At 41.6% G+C, this 16,701-nt stretch overlaps 1 protein-coding gene across 3 annotated transcripts in view; it reads left to right on the top strand.

Annotated features, from left to right (window-relative positions):
• Positions 1–16,701, top strand: part of ZNF697 (zinc finger protein 697) — a 46,578-nt gene that overhangs the window by 23,801 nt on the left and 6,076 nt on the right. For all 3 annotated transcript variants that reach the window (XM_072644535.1, XM_072644537.1, XM_072644536.1), the window contains one exon: positions 5,917–6,011. The gene's annotated coding sequence lies outside the window, so the exon portion shown is untranslated. The remainder of the gene's footprint in view (positions 1–5,916; positions 6,012–16,701) is intronic.

Raw genomic sequence — 16,701 nt, forward strand, 5'->3', positions numbered from 1 at the left:
ACAAACAGGGTTAAGTGACTTGCCCAGAGTCACACAGCTAGTAAGTATCTGAGGCCAGATTTGAACTCATGAAGATGTGTCCCTGATTCCCAGCCTTATGTACTATGACTATGGTGAGCTACTCCCGTATGAAGAAGGCTTTCTTTGGAGACGCCCTTATGGGCTTGAGACGAAAGAAGATCCAAGTTGTCAGACCAGAGGTGTTAGTTCCTAGCCTGTTTATCTTCATTTACCATCAGAGGGTAGAGTCTTCTTTTCTGATGAAGTTTCCTAGGTATCTGATCTAGTGAGGATCATCAAGGGGACTTTTGAAATGCTTCTAAGCTGGAATCTCTGTCCCCTCAATGGCTGCTGTGAATTTGACCCACTCCTCAGGTATTTGATAGTATCTGGTGTATGCTCCCATTTTGAACTTGGAAACTCCATCCTAGGACTTCCTCACCAACCTATCCTTGAGCTGACTATTCGACTAAGGGAGTCAGATGCCATTTGTTTTTCAATAAGGCAATGGGCCAGATGCTCCTTTGCAGTGATTATAGACTACTGAATGTAGTCACCATGTAGGATAACTATGATTTCTACTGGTCTTCCACCTCCAGACCCTGCTGAAACACTTGTGAACTGAACACTGAAACATCTGTGAAAATGGATTAATAAAATATTTATACTCCATCAGGAAAGGTAACTAAAAGACTATTTCAGATTTGGGATAGACAGAATATATTGTGATACCCTTTTGGTCTCTGAAATGCCACCACAATTTCTCAGCCATTTATGAGTGTCATTTTCCATGGTCATTTGGACCAGGTAGTATTACTCTACTAGGATATATTCTTCTAGTTCCAAGCTTCCAGCAACACACCTAGCTCAATTGGACTGTCTTGTTGTTTGTCCTTTGACAGAGGACCAACAACATCTTGGGTGATGTCTTGACTAGCAAGTGAGGCAGAGTTGCCCAAAGTCATTGGCTTCACTCTCCCTGAGTCTTTGAAGTCCAGGGATGTGACAAAAGTCAAGAAAACTGGGATGAAGTGTATGACCTTAGCATCTTCAATGCCTGACCAAGCTCTAAGTGTACCACAACATCTGCTTCAGCCGCCTTCACGGCCATTGGAACAATGTTGTTCTCATCCACCCAGTCCACTGGGGGAGGTCTTCACATGCTTGGAGTGGACATGCCTTAACTCATCTATGGGGTTTGAGTCCTGTCAGTTACACTTAGCACAGTTTAGCCCATCTACCTAGATCATTTACCAGGGTGTGGGTGCTACTCATGCTACAGTTTCTTGGAGCCACAAAAGAAAAGTTGGGTGAATCAGGTGGATACCAAAGTTCCATAGACCCCAAAAATAAAATATATGCTCTGTATGACCACAAAGAGATCTGAGCCCTCAATCTCCTGACCTGTAATCAAGTGCCTTATCCATTAGGCCTGTTCTGGGACCTCATAGAGCACTTGTTTCATATGTCTTCTACACTGGTCATATGTGCTGATGTGGATTTTGTCACTTAATGCCTAATGGACAATCTTAACTTGATGCTGGTGCCTTATCTCTGTACAACAGTGGAGAAATATCATTTTGACTAGACAAAAGATGCAGTTGTTGGGTCTCATCTAGTGGGAAATCTTTTTGTGTATGAGTTGGATTAAGTGACCTCTGGGATCTCTTAAATCACAACTACTAAATCTTTGATCCTGGTATCAGTCAACCTTGGGAATCCTCCCAGTCTCCAAGGCCTAACTCAGTGACTACTGCCTCCAGGAACCCTTTCTGACTATTTTTCCTCACTCTGTGTAGTAGGTAGTGATCCCACTCGACCTCACAGAGCACTTTTATATGTCTGCTGCATTTGTCCTATATGACTTTAGATGCCACATCCCCTAGTGGGCTGTGAGCCCCATGATGACATTTAGTAGAAGCTGGTTGCATGTTGAAATTGAACCTACTTGATCACGTGCTGATGTGGGCTTTGTCACTTAGGTCTAATCAAATCAAGGCCTTTTTAGAGTTACTACGATCCAAGAAGGGAGAGGGAAAAGTATAGTATGTGGTTCTCACATCCTGGCCAATCGATCCCTCTAGAAGAAACTAAGTCAGAGAGGCACTACTTCTAGTTTCTCCCTATGTGATATGATAGGCTTTCATTGATTCCAGCTCCTTCTGGTTTTATGCTGTTTACCTCCCAGCATTCTCAAATGGAGCCTTTGACCTGGTTCCTCCCTTTCTGCCCTTCAGCTGCAGTACTCCTTATCAGTTCCTCCTAAGTATTCTCTTGGCTTTAATCTACCCAAATACTACCCTGGTCCTCCTAGGTTCTTAATTATCTGACAACAAATGAAGCACGTTCAGAAACCCAGGCCAGGGGCAGCATACCCTTGCTGCATCTTGAGTGTTAACTCTTTGCTTTGGGTTTTCTGTCCAGAGGATAGAGTGAGTCAAATTTCTGGCCTCGACAAAAGAAACAGCTAGTTTAGAGTCTGTCTCCTGCTCTGATGGATGGATGGTTTGAGTAGGATTAGCTGATGGAAGACTTGGGTATTGTTTCTGGCTCCTTTACAATCTTATCATTTTGTGACTCCCCAAAATTTAAGTCATCTCCTTGTGCTCTGATTTTTCCCTTTTCTAAAATGTAATTGGTAGTGGTTTGTTCCTCCCCTTTATGAGGAATGGAATAAGCATTTATTTGCCATCTATTTTATGCCAGCTATGTCATGCACTTCACAAATTTGATCTCATTTAATTCTCATAATCCTGCAGAATGGATGCTATTATTACCTTCATTTTACAGAATAGGATTTTGAAGCAGAGGTTAAGTGACTTCAGCCCAGGGTCACACTCTGGATCCAGAGCTCTGTCTACCCATAACTGCCTCAGTACATAACACTTACACAATAGACAATTTAATTAAAGAAAAAAAGTTGATGAGATTTGTTAGTTGGTACTCTGATTGGGGTAAAAAAAAAATCAGAATTCTTAAACTATTAAGAAAAGCATCTGGGCATAATGCTGAGGGATTCTTAGTCCAAGAAGTGTATCACATTCATTTCTAGGGTATATGGGGTATTTTTGTCTTAGGGGGAGGTTTTGGTTAAGAGAATTGAGGGAGAAGGGGAAGAGTTGGAAAAGTATCAGAAGTAGCATCTCACCCCTGAAAATTTCCTTGTGGTCAGGACTTTCAGAAATGTGTGTATCCTGTGGTAGTGGTTTGTTCTTCCATGGAAATAAGCCTCTTGCCTAGGTGAAGTAGGGCATATTCCTATTGACCACAGCTCTCATCCAGTCATTTGTCTGACCCATTACCTGGCCAATAATAGGTGCTTACAAAGGAATAGATAAAAAGCCAAGAGTGAGACTGCCTCCTCCCCCTCATTCCCATTGGAATTTCTATCACTCACAAATGCCCTTTGTATTCTTATATTCCTTTCTGAGAATTTTATGACCCTGTCTAGCATTGGCCATGCCTTGCCTTGCCTTCCCCAAGGTTCCTCCTGATCTCTGTTTCTGCAGCACCTTCATTAAAGTTCCTCTTTCTCAAAATTCACAATATTTTTATTTTGAAACAGTTGGGGTTTTTTTGTTTTATTTTGTTTTGTTTTTCTTTGCCCAGGCTCAACTATTAAGTGGCAGGTGTCTGAGGTTGGATTTAAACTCGGTCCTCCTGAACCTAGGACTTTTAGTCTATCCACTGTTCCACCTAGCTGCTCTCAAAGTCATTTTTCCTAAGGACCTTCTTTGTTCATACCACTCCTGTTCATCAATGCTGATTGTCTAGCAAAGGATATGAATCCTATAATCCAGCATGTGTAAGATTGAGATTATGGAACTGTGACTTTAGAGTGATCTCAAAGGCCTTCTGTCCTTATGTCTTTATTTTATATATGAAGAAACAGGCCTAGAGAGTGATTTGCCTAAGGTTTTGAGCACCAGATTTTTTAAAATTTATTTTTAGTTTTCAGCATTCATTTTTATAAGATTTTGAGTTCTAACTTTTTCTCCCTTCCCCTTCCTCAAGACAGCATGCAATCTGATATAGGTTATACATGTACAGTCATATTAAACATTTCTACGTTAGTGATGTTGTGAAAGGAAAATCGGAACAAAAGGGGAAAACCATGAGAAAGAAAAAACAAAGAAAATAGTACACCTCAATCTGCATTCAGACTCCATAGTTCTTTCTCTAGATGTGGGTAGCATCTTCCATTATGAGTCTTTTGGAATTGTCTTAGACCATGGAAGTACCAGAATTAAAATGGTGGGTGGAAAAGGGAGAGTCTACTAGGAGCTGTCCAATCAGAGGGAGGGGACCCAAGGGCATGGAGAAATTCTTGAGGTGCCAGTTACAGGGCTGAAATTATCTTCCTGGATTAAAGAGATTTCCAGGCCATGATAGAGAAGTCCAGAAGAATCAGCCTAGCCTCATGGTAAATCTATTAAAAAGGGAATTCTTATTTTGGTACACTTGTACTAGATTGCTTCAGAATTCCCTTTCACCTTTTCAAATTCATTGGGCCCCTATGCCTGCTGCCAGGAGCTTTTTGACCTCCATTTATCTGCTGTAGCTCCTCCCCTTAATTTGAGTGCCATTTCTTCCTTACTAAATCTCTGCTCTTTGCCTCACCTTGAAGTGATCCTTTCCTCCACAGCTTCCTCCCAGCACCTTGGCTGGATTTCTTTGCACTTTAAAATTTTGCTTTGCATTTTAATTGTGTGTTTATAGCAGAGATGCAAAGTTGCTTAAGAGCAGTGACTAGGTTTTGTTTGTGGAATTTCATCAGCATATATCCAGCTACATTTAGAAAAATGTGGTGCTCCCCTAAAGCTAATTCACCTTCCATGGGTCATTGTTTGTTTTCATTGGGATCAGTGGTTGCTTTCATTGGGTTTATAGTGCGTCTATGGAAACCCCAAAATTTCTGGGCAAAAATCCAGATTTTGACCTATATTATCACATATATGACCTATGCTGTTTGGTGTGTACTCAATTGGCCACATAACTGACCCTTCCTGCTCATTTACCTCCCCACAAAATAGCCGGTTCATTGGCTGCTGATAAAACCATTATGACCTTGGTCTTGATTCTTGCCTTTGTGATTTGCCTTTAGCCATTAATAACTGCTATATGGATTGGTAAAACAGCTGCCGCAGTTGATAGGTCGAACTCCAGCTGCCCCCATCATTTTCTTGTCTCATCAAGGATGGCATAAGTCAAACAATAAACTGTTTTCCAAATTTAAATACAAGAAGCAGTGACTCCTGGCTTTGTCCCCTGAGATTCACCAAGTTGTCAGTCTTTTGTTCTGCTCTTTCTTTACCTTGCTGGGGTCTTCCCCCCAATAATAATTCACTTTTGCTGGCAAACTCCCAACTACTCTATTAGAAAGAAGTGGAAGTTATATGTCATTCTCATTATTTATAAAAGAGTAGTCTGAGGCCCAGAGAAGTTAAATAACTTACATGTGACCACAGACCAGCATTGCCATCCAAAAAAGACTAACTCCCATCTCCTTCTGGTCCCATCTACTTCCCTCTGCAACAGCAATTCAACCAATTCTATAACACTGACCTCATGGAAGATGATCCATGGATTGTAGGAGTTCATGTGTCTCTGTACTTCATTTTGCATTCTGTTCTGCTATTCTCCTAACTACCATTTTTGTTGGTGAAGGTTGGTGTTCCACCTAAGTAGAGCAAGGAATCTTTCTAGTTCTTGTTAACTTGCCATTGCACTAAATCTTATTTACTGTCCTGGGAAGGAGTGGTGTTGATTCATCTAAATATTGTTCTTATTGACGTTACTTTGCTTGGCAAAAATCTGGTTAAATGTTGCTTGCCTCTCCAAGCCTGTAGCTTGGCCAAATGATTTTTGAGGGAGCTTATTTTCTCTTTTTTTTTTTGAATTTTCTCTTTAATACAGATTCTGAGAAAAGAATCCCATCTCCCAGGAAGTCAACTTGCCAGCATTAGCAAGCCAAAGGAATCACTCATTGCTTCCAAGGGTGGAGGACACAGGTAAGCATATGCTGGATAAATTTGATTCTAGGTCATTGGTGGCTCACAGTGGAAGAACATGCAAAATTCATGTGAGCCCTAAGGTAGCTTTCTTCTAATGAAGATGAAGTTACAGTCTAATGTAAAGAGCATGGAGTTGAGAGTCAGAGGACCCTTACCCCCAGTGTGTGATCTTCAAGAATTCACTTCCTCTCTATGGGCCTTGGTACCTTACTCCTCTATTAAGGGAGAGAGGAAGGAAGGAAGGAAGGAAACTACCTGCCTCCAGGGTGCCTTTTAAGTCTAAAATTCTTTAATCCCGAGAAAGAATTTATGATTTCTTAAAACTATAAGCCTTAATAATACTATGAGGGAACTCAGTTTCTGACAATGTAATTATTAAGTGGGTTATTAAAAGTGCTTTATGAGCACTTTAGAAAGTGTTCATTTTGAGCTAGCAAGGGGTTCACCAAAGAGAAAGTAAGATTAGAATAACCTTATTTCCCTAATTTATAGGATTATTAAACTCATTGAAGGGAATACTACTGATCTAGTATATATCTTCATTAGATATCTTAACTGAGTCCCACAATACTGTTGTGAATTGGGTGGAGAGAAGAACAAGAGGCCTGGGTAGTAATAGACTTAATTGAATCAATCAGGCACCAATGGATCAGTAATGCTAGTCCAGAATAACATCTTGAGTGCTTTTCTTTTGGACTCTGGATGCCTCTCTTCTGTTTCTGTTCAACACTTATCTACATGGTGCTTTTAAACATCATATAAAGGTTGAAAAGATTTGTAAGTCAAATTCTTACATGGCATGAATCTAAAAATGATGGTTCATGCATTGGATCATTGGATGAGATAACTGGGATCCAGAAAATGGTCTACGATAATATGCAGAGGAAATTTAATAAGGGACCTTGAGGATAATTGAATCTTAAGTCCTTAATTTTATTCGTGGATTAAAGCAAGACCCATGGGAATATTTGACCAGGGTATGGGTGGTATGCAGGTCAGATCCCATTTGTGTTGCCTTTTGAATACTTTTTAAAAGGGACATTGATAACCAGAGCATGTCCAGAGAATACCAGCTAGGGACAATAAGAGCACACATGAAGACTCCTTAAAAGTCCCAGAGAGGATGACTTGTGGTGAACATGATCGCTGTATTGAAGTCTTTGAAAGGCTCTCATATGGAAATCAGTTCACTAAATACTCACTGAATGCATTCTAAAGCTCTGGCCTATAAAAATGAAACAGATTCTGCCTTCATGGAGTGAGATTCTGTTCTGCCCGGTTGGTTACAACATGTACAAAGATGAGTAATTCAAAATAATTTCCAGAAGGGGAGAGCACAACAGCTTCAGGGTATAGCAGAGATAGTGTCTTCAAGCAAGTGAGGCAGAGATGAGGAGGAAATGTGTCCCAGTCCTGGGGGCTGGCTAGCATGTCCAGAAGCACAGATAGATGGGAGTAGTGGTATGCTATGTTCATGCTCTTCATCTGAGCTTCAGAGCAGTTTGGGCTTGAACCCTGTGTGTCGTGATTTGAAATAAGACAGAAAGGTAGAAACAAGAAGGAGAGGACTTGATGCCATAGACTCAGGAGTTTGTCATTTTTCTTTGAAGCAGGGAAGAGCCACTGGAAATTTTTGGGCAGAGTGAGTGATGTGTTCCAGGTTGTAGTCAGACGTGTTCCCAGGAATTTTAATTTGGCTGCAATAAAGAGGGTGGATTGGAGTGTTGTGAAACCACAGTTGAGCAGAGCTTTTAATTGACTGTTAAAATAGTCCAGTCTGAAAGGTGATTAGAATCTGAAAATTAGAGTTATAGTTCTGTTAGAGAAGAGAATGGGTGAGATACTACAAAGGCTGACCTAATAAGCCTTGGCAGATGATTTATGTGAATCAGATGATCTATAATTTGATTATGAGTTTATTTATAGTGTATTGAATTAAAGAATAGAGAGGTTTGGAGGTGGAGGGTAATGGGTTTTAGGGGAAATAAAATTCTGTTTGGGACATGCTGAGTTTGATCATGTCAACAAGATATCCAGAGGTGTGAAGCCAAGATGGAAAAGTAGAAGGACAAACCGGCTCTAGCTTTCCTCCCAAAACTCATAAAATACCTGTAAAAAATGACTCTAAACAAATTTAGAGCTGCAGAAGCCACAAAATGACAGAGTGAAACAGATTTCCAGCCCAAGACAGCCTGGAAGACCAGTTGGAAGGGTCTTTTGCACCAGGTTCAGAGCAGAGCGCAGCCCAGCTTGGGCCAAATGGCATGGACAGGACTGAAGCAGGTTTCAGGGTGCAGAATCACGGGTAGCAGCTGTGGTTCCCAATCATGGGTAGCAGCTGTGGTTCCCAACCTATAAGTGCCAAAGATAGCTTCAAAGGTCAGCAAGAAAGCTCTTTCATCTGAGTGAGAGGGGAGTGTAGTCTGGCTCCAGGGCAGCACTTTTGGAACCCTGCCTAAAGACCCTGGTGGAATCAAGCAGCCTGTCTGGGTCTCAGCCCTGAATGGCAGTCCTGGGGTGAGGAAAAGCACTGGCACAGACTTGTGGAGCTAGTGGTGGCTGTGATGGAGCTGGTTATGGCTGTGGAGGGAACCCTACTCGCAGTTCCGGGGTAGAAAAGAGGGCTTATGGTTGCTCATAGACCAGAGTGCAGGCCAGGAGAGAAGTAAATTCCTCTCCCTTGATTATGCCACCTTGGAGGAAATGAGAACTTACAGGTCCCTAGAGATCTCAGAGAACAACTGCACAAAACCTCTGAAGTCTAGGGTAGTATACCCTCTACCTGACAAAGGACTCAAAACTCAAGTAACTGGCTGGGAAAATGCCCAAAAAAGGGAAGAAAATAAGACTATAGAAGGTTATTTCTTGGTGAAAAGGTATTTTCTTCCATCCTTTTGGATGAGGAAGAGCAAAGCATACTATCAGAGGAAGACATCAAAGTCAAGGCTTCTACATCCAAAACCTCCGAAAAAAATATGCAATGGTCTCAGGCGATGGAAGAGCTCAAAAATTGGGAAGAGAAATGAGAGCAAAGCAAGATAACAGCTTGCTAAAGGAAACCCAAAGAAATGCTGAAGAAAATAACACCTTTAAAAATAGACTAACCCAAATGTCAAGAGGTCCCAAAAGCCAATGAGAAGAGTGCTTTAAAAAGCAGAATTATCCAAATGGAAAAGGAGGTTCAAAAACTCACTGAAGAAAATAATTCTTTAAAAATTAGAATGGAGCAGATGAAAGATAATGACTTTATGAGAAACCAAGAAATTATAAAACAAAACCAAAAGAATGAAAAAATAGAAGACAATGTGAAATGTCTCATTGGAAAGACAACTGACTTGGAAAATAGATCCAGGAGAGAAAATTTAAAAAATATTGGTCTACCTGAAAACCATGATCAAAAAAAGAGTCTGGACATCATCTTCCAAGAAATTATCAAGGAAAATTTCGCTGATATTCTAGAACCAGAGGGTAAAATAGAAATGGAAAGAATTCACCAATCAGCTCCTGAAAGAGATCCCAAAAGGAAAACTCTTGGGAATATTATAGCCAGATTCCAGAGTTCCCAGGTCAAGGAGAAAATATTATAAGCAGCCAGAAAGAAACTACTCAAGTATTGTGGAAATACAATCAGGATAACACAGAATTTAGCAGCTTCTACACTTAAAGGATCAAAGGGCTTGGAATATGATATTCCAGAGGTCAAAGGAGATAGGATTAAAACCAAGAATCACCTACCCAGCAAAACTGAGTATAGTACTTAAGGGGAAAAAATGGAATTTCAGTGAAATAGAAGACTTCCTAACATTCTTGTTGAAAAGACCAGAGCTGAATAGAAAATTTGACTTTCAAATACAAGAATCAGTTGAAACATGAAAAGGTATATAGAAAAGAGAAGTCTTAAGGAACTCATTAAAGTTGAACTGTTTACATTCCTACATGGAAAGATGTTATTTGTGACTCATGGGATCTTTTTCATTGTTACGGTAGTTAGAGGGAATATGCGTAGGCGTGTATGGGTATGTATGTAGGTGTATATTATATATGTGTAGGTATGTATGTGTAAATGGGTGTATGTCTATATATGTATGTGTATATGTATCTGTATATGTGTACACATATATAGATATAGATATATAGGCAGAGGGCACAGGATGAGCTGAATATGAAGGGAGAATACCTAAAAAAAATAAAATTTACTGTTGAATTCAATGTACTAGGAGTAAGAAAATGGGAGTGGTAGAATGTAGCAAGTCATCTCACATAAAAGAGGGAAGAAAGATTTTACAATGGAGGCAAAGAGGGGAAAAATGAAATAAGTGAGTCCTACTCTTATGGGATTTGGCCTAAGGAGGAATCACACACACTCAGTTGGATATGGAAATCTATTTTACCCTGCAGGAAGGCAAGGGGGAAGGGGATAGGAGAGGCAAGATAATAGAAGGGATGGTAAATTGGGGAAAGGGATAATCAGAACTCCCACTATTGTGGGAGGACAGGTCAAGGGAGAGAATGGAATAATCTGAGGGCAGGATATAGGACAGAGGGAAATGTGGTTAGTCTTTTACAACACCACTGTTATGAAAGTACTTTGCACTGTTACACATGTATGACCTATATTGAATTGCATGTTTTCTCATTGAGGGTGGGTGGGGAGGGAGGGAGAGAATATGGAACTCAAAGCTTTAAGAATGAACGTTCAAAATTGTTTTGACATATAGCTGGAAATTAAGCTATACAGGCATTGGAGTACAGAAATCTATTTTGCCCTACAGGAAAATAAGAGGAGTAGGGGGATGGAAGAAGGGTGGGTAATAGAAGGGAGGACAGACTGGAGCAAGGGGTGGATGCAGTGCATGCTGTTCTGGAGTGGGGGGGTGGGGAGACATGGGGAGAAAATTTTGAATTCAAATTCTTTTGGAAGTGAATGTTGAGAACTGAAAAATAAAGTAAAGTAAAACTAGGAAAAGAAAGACATCCAATCAGAGAAATCCTCTGGGAAAATGATATAGGACAGGAATTGAGGAGAGATTAGATAGAACAGGATATATACATTTGGAAGTCATTTGGAAGTAGACAATAATTGAATTCCAGCGATCTGGTGAGATATCTAAGAGTATGTGTAAGGGAGGGGCAGAGGAAGATTTAGAATGATAAACAGTTGTTGATTAATTGACTAGGGGTAGCACTGACCAGGCAAGGGAAGGTTGTGTGGGGAGGACATGGGAGGGAGAAAGAATTTTTTATCTCAGCAGACTGGGAGCTGAGAGTTTGCTATCAATAGGGGAAGAACCAGTGGGCAGGGCTTCCATGGTGCCAGGTTCTGAAATGACTGAGCCCAGAATCAGTATGGGGTAGCTGGGTCAGTTTTCCAGGCTGGTCACTTCAGGTACAGAGGAGCCTGCAGACTGAGGTAAAATACTTCACAGGCAACTGGGTCAGAGAGTAATTGGTTTGAATGGACTCAAGATTGAAAGAGAAACAAGATCTGAGATCTGTTTTATATAGCTTGTCTCTGGAGCAAAAAGTATTGGCATTGATGGGTTATAGAAATGAGGTAGAGCTTCAGCTTAATTATAAGGAAGTGCTTGTCAGTTGGGAAGGGAATAAACTGCTGCCTTTTCACTAGAATGGTAGAACAGATAGATGGGCACCTCTTGGAATGCTCAGGGAAACTTTAAGCTTCAGATAGATCCATTCACATCAAAGCTTGGGCTTCTCTTCCTCCACTCCTTTACTGGGGTCTCCGATCTGTGCCATTTAAATATACAGTCTCTGTAAAGGAGGGGGTTCTCCTTAGGGCCTCAAATGCTGGACTCTTATCCATGGAGATGGATTCCCAGAGGCTGTGCCCAGCTACACAGGCAGGTTTCTTCCTGGCTCTAGAATACACTGCACTCCCTGCACTCGGTCATTGTGAACGCAGAATTAGTTCTGAGGATTATTCATGGTTGTTCTGGTACCCATCCTCCATCCACACTCTCCTGCTACAGTGAGAACTGGGTACGGGAGGCATTTGCACCCAGAGACCTATTTTGCTTCATACATATTCACTCCCTAGTTTGTAGCTCCCACTCTGAGGACACAGGCACTTAGCCACTGACTCAGGCTTCCTTCTGCTTTCCTGTTCAGTAACTGCGCCCCTTGGTCTCACAGACACACCCACCAATTCCTGGACATGGTGTCATCTTACCAGTTTTTTTTTTATGGTCCCACTGTTTAATCTGCGTCAAGATGATAGATGTAGCTTTGTCTTTGTATCTGTTTAATCTCTTCATAAATACAAATGTATTTCTAATTGGTGAATCACCATTAACTGCAGGAAGAGTGATTAATTACTAGTAACTTCCTTTCACCTACGAGTTTGCCAGTCAAATAACATTTATTAAGGGGTTAATATGTACTAGAAATTGTGTTTTATGCCAGGAATACAGAAATAGCGTCTATCCCCAAAAAGCTCACATTCAGATGAGGAGGCAACATGAAAACAACACTGAATACACAAGATGTACGTGAGGAGTGTGTAGTTTAAATTGGAGGGCATCATTCAGCAATGGAGGGGTCTGGAAAGGCATTGTGCAGTTGGGAGGTTGACTTGGAGCTGAGTCTTTTCTTTCTTTCTTTCTTTCTTTTTTTTTTTTTGAGAGGGGAAGGCAAGGCAATTGGGGTTAAGTGAAAGTCTTGAAGGAATGTAGTGGGATAGATGGGTAGAGTGAGCATTTCAGAGGAGAGTGTGCTTTGTAGGGACACAGCCACTTAGGTTTGGGTAGCTAGAGGAAAGTCTGTGTGGAGAGGGAGGGAAGCAGGAGAATGGAAAGGTGGTGAAGGCCTTTAAGAGCCACAAGGAGGGTTTATATTTGATCCAATGGAGGAAGCAACCAAAGCTTATTCACGGTGAGGGGGTGAGAAGAGGGTCCATGTGGCAGCTGAGCAGAGGGTAGACTTTGTAAACAGACTTTGGAAAGACCTGAGGCTGTGAATCTAACTAAATGACTGTTGTATTAATCCAAGAGGAAGGTGATTAGGGCCTACCCAAGAGAGGTAGCTGTGTGGGAGATCTGAAAGGTACCTGGAAGGAGGGATGTTTTGTAGGTAGAAATGATAAGATTTGACCAAAGTGACTTGCCTAGGGGTAGGAAGCATCATCATCAAGTTCAGAGCAAGCTTGTCCCTGGAGGAGGTTAACCTTGCCTGATAACTTACTTCTAGAGGAGAAACACCTTTGCTCTGTGCTGCCTGTATCCTTCCTGTCCTGGTGTTTGCACCAAACACCCCTAATGCCTTTAACCAGGACAGCCATGGCCCAGAACTTGGTCTGCTGGATGCACAGGGTAATAGGTGGCAGAAATACATTATTTTTGTCTCTACTACTGGGCACTGTTGGCACCAAGCCTGTATCTTTGAAAAGGCAAACCAGGGGCAGCTATAAAAGTTTGGGGACCTGTGATGTTATTCTAATGTGTTTGACACAATTCATGTGCTGGTCACTCTCTGAGGCATTTTTCTTTGTTGGGAATGCAAAGTAAATGGGGCCAAGCCTGATCCAGAGAGTAGAAAACCTGAATGATAACACTTAGCCCAGTGTTTGGCATACAGTAGGTACTTAACAAGTGTTTGACTCAGTCATCTACTGTTGTCCATTGAGAAGGCCCAGGGGTATAGGGACATATCGAGTATTCCTATCAGAGGCATTACACTTTCAAGATGCTATGGATTAGCATCTAGGTTGCACAGTGAAAACGGCACCAGGCCTGGAGTCAGGAATACTTGAGTACTTGTGTGACCCTGCGCAAGTCACTTAACCCTGTTTGTCTCAGTTTCCTCATCTGTAAAATGAGTCAGAATAGGAAATGGTAAATCAGTCCAATATCTTTGCCAAGAAAACCCCAAATGGCATCAGGAAGAGTCCAATACAAGTGAAATAACTGAACAACAAAGGTAATACAGAGTAGATGCCTGATAAATGCTTCTATTAAGCACCTGCTGTGTTCCAGGCACTATGTTAAGGGTTGGGGATGCAAAGAAAGGCAAAAGACAAGGCCCTGCCCATGGTCTTTGAGTGGTGGAGAAAACATGCAGCTAACTGTGAACAGACAAGCTATAGACAGAATAAATTGGAAATAATTAACAGAGGGAGAGTCCTAGAATTCCAAGGGATCAGGAAAGGCTCCCTGTGGAAGTTGGGATTTTAGCTGGGATATGAAGGAAGCCAGGAGACAGAGGTGGGGAGGGAGAGAACTCCAGGATTGAGGACAGCCAGGGAATATCTTCCAATTCTGGGCATGTTCCCTGGTTGATGGCATGTCTTGGCATGTCTTGACTTGTTCAAGGAGCCACAAAGAGGCCAAGGTCATGGGACCACAGGGTATGCGGAGGGCAGTCGATCACAGAGCAGGGATGTCAGACTCATTGCAGGGGGCTGGCAGAACCCCCAGGTGCAGCCTGAGCCAGATTAAACTGTCATTAAACTGTAAACTGAAATGTTTAACAAAATAGGTACAACACACTACAGCATGATGTTAGTATGCAATGGGATCTGTTTCTATTTGGGTCTGATGGTGTTGTATAGAATATATGGAATGTAAGGTGTACGAAGATTGGAAAGCTGTGGGGAGGGGCAGGTTGGAAGGGCTTTACAAGCCAAATGGAGGATTTTATATTGGATTCTGAAGGTAATAGAGAGCCACTGCAGTTTACAGGGGTAGAGTGTGACTTGATCAAACCTTTAGATCTTTAGAAAGGACACTTGGACAGCTGAGTAAAAGATGGACAGGAGTGGGAAGGGATTTGAGATAGGCAGACAGACGAGTAAGCTTCTTATGAGGTGACAAGGACCTGCCCTGGTGTGATGAAGTGTTAGATAATTTTTTGATGTTGTTGTTCAGTCATATTTTAGTCATGTCCAACTCTTTGTGACCCCATTAGGGGTTTTCTTAGAAAAGATACTGGAACGGTTTGCCATTTTCTTTCTCCAGCTCTTGTTACAGATGAGGAAACTGAGGCAAACAGAGAGAAGTGACTTACCCAGGGTCATACAGCTAGTAATTGTCTGAGGACAGATTTGAACTCAGGAAGAGGAGTCCTGGCACTCTATCCACTGCATCACCTAGCTGCCTGTAGTTGTTAGGGGACAGAAGTGAGCACATGAAAGATGTTACAAAGGTAAAAATCAAAAGGCCTTGGTCACAGAATGAATATGGGATGGAGGGTGTATGTGAGAGAGTGAGGGGTCCAAGATGATAGGTTTCAATCATAGGTGACTGACAGGACAGTGGTAGGCTCAACAATAAAAGTGACATTAGGAAGAGGGAAGCTTTGTAAGGGAAAGTTAATGAATCCAGTTTTGAACTTGAACTTAAGATGTCTACTGGACACCCAGTTGGAGATAGCCAGTATGTAGTTGTTGATATCTGCTGGTAGCTAGAGATACCCAGTAGGTAGTTGGAGATAAGAGACTAGAAGTCAGCAGAGAGGTTTGGGCTGGATAAGTGGATTCTGAGAATCATCAGCATAGAGGTAATAACCAACGGGAGCTGATGTCATCAAGTGAATTAGTATAAAGAGAGAACGAAGGGGACCTACCATAGAGCCCTGTGCAACGTCTACCTTTGGCTGCCATGACCTTGATAAAGACCCAGCAGAGGAGACAGAATGGAAGCTATCTCATATGGAGGAAGAAAGTAGTGCCAAAAACCTAGAGAGAAGATGGAGTGGCAGGGAGAAGAGGAGGGTGATCCTGCAGCATCAAAGGCTGCAAAGAGGCTGGGGAGGATGAAGATAGAGAGGGGGAACATCCCATTAGATGTGGCAATCAAGATATCATTGGTAACTTTCAGAGAGATCATTTTGGGTTGATTGAGGTTGGAAGCCAGATTGTAAGGCATTAAGAGAGAAGAAAGGAAGCAGAATCACATAGCTGTTTATAGAGGATTTTTGAAGGAATGTAGGTCAAAGGAGAGAAAAGATGAGAATCAAGAGCTAGCAGTCAAGTGAAGATTTTTTGAAAATGGAGTTAGACATAGGCATGTTGCTTGTAGGCATCAGGGATGCAGCCATTAAGCAGGAAGAGATAAAAGATAGTGGGGGTAAGGATGATAAAGGGGGGCTGCTCGCGATGGTGGGACAGAATGGAATAATTTGTGCATGGGTTTACCTTGGGAAAGAGAAGCACTGCCTCATTTTGTGAGATAAGTGAAGGAAGAAATAGCAGCAGGTGCTAAGTGTCCTGGCCTGAGAATCTTGTGATTTCTAGGTCTGCTACTGATTTCCATTTATTCTTGCTCAGATAACTCCTCTAAGAAGTGAATGAGATGTAAACTGTTGTACCAATCTGTATAAATGCCAGCTATATTATTACTATTATTCTACTTTCAATCTCCTCCACCACCAAATTTTCCTTGCTCCATTAATCAAAGCTTCCTCTTTTTTTGCATCTCTTTGCCTTTCCTTTTAATTAGACCTTATCTTCATACTATAGAATTACTTTCCCTTGCCAAGATTTTCCTTGACTGTTCTTTGCTCTCAGATTATCATTTTGTATCCTTTTCCTTTCCTTCACTGCTTGACTTCAAGTAGGAATACTCTACACCAGAAGTTCCCAAACTTCTTTGGCCTACTGCCCCCTTTTCAAAAAAAGTTTACTCAATGCCACCCAGGAAATCTTTCTTTTTTAACCCTTTAATTTTTTTAA

This window comes from Notamacropus eugenii, chromosome 2, assembly GCF_028372415.1.
Source record: "Notamacropus eugenii isolate mMacEug1 chromosome 2, mMacEug1.pri_v2, whole genome shotgun sequence".
NCBI lineage: Eukaryota > Metazoa > Chordata > Mammalia > Diprotodontia > Macropodidae > Notamacropus > Notamacropus eugenii.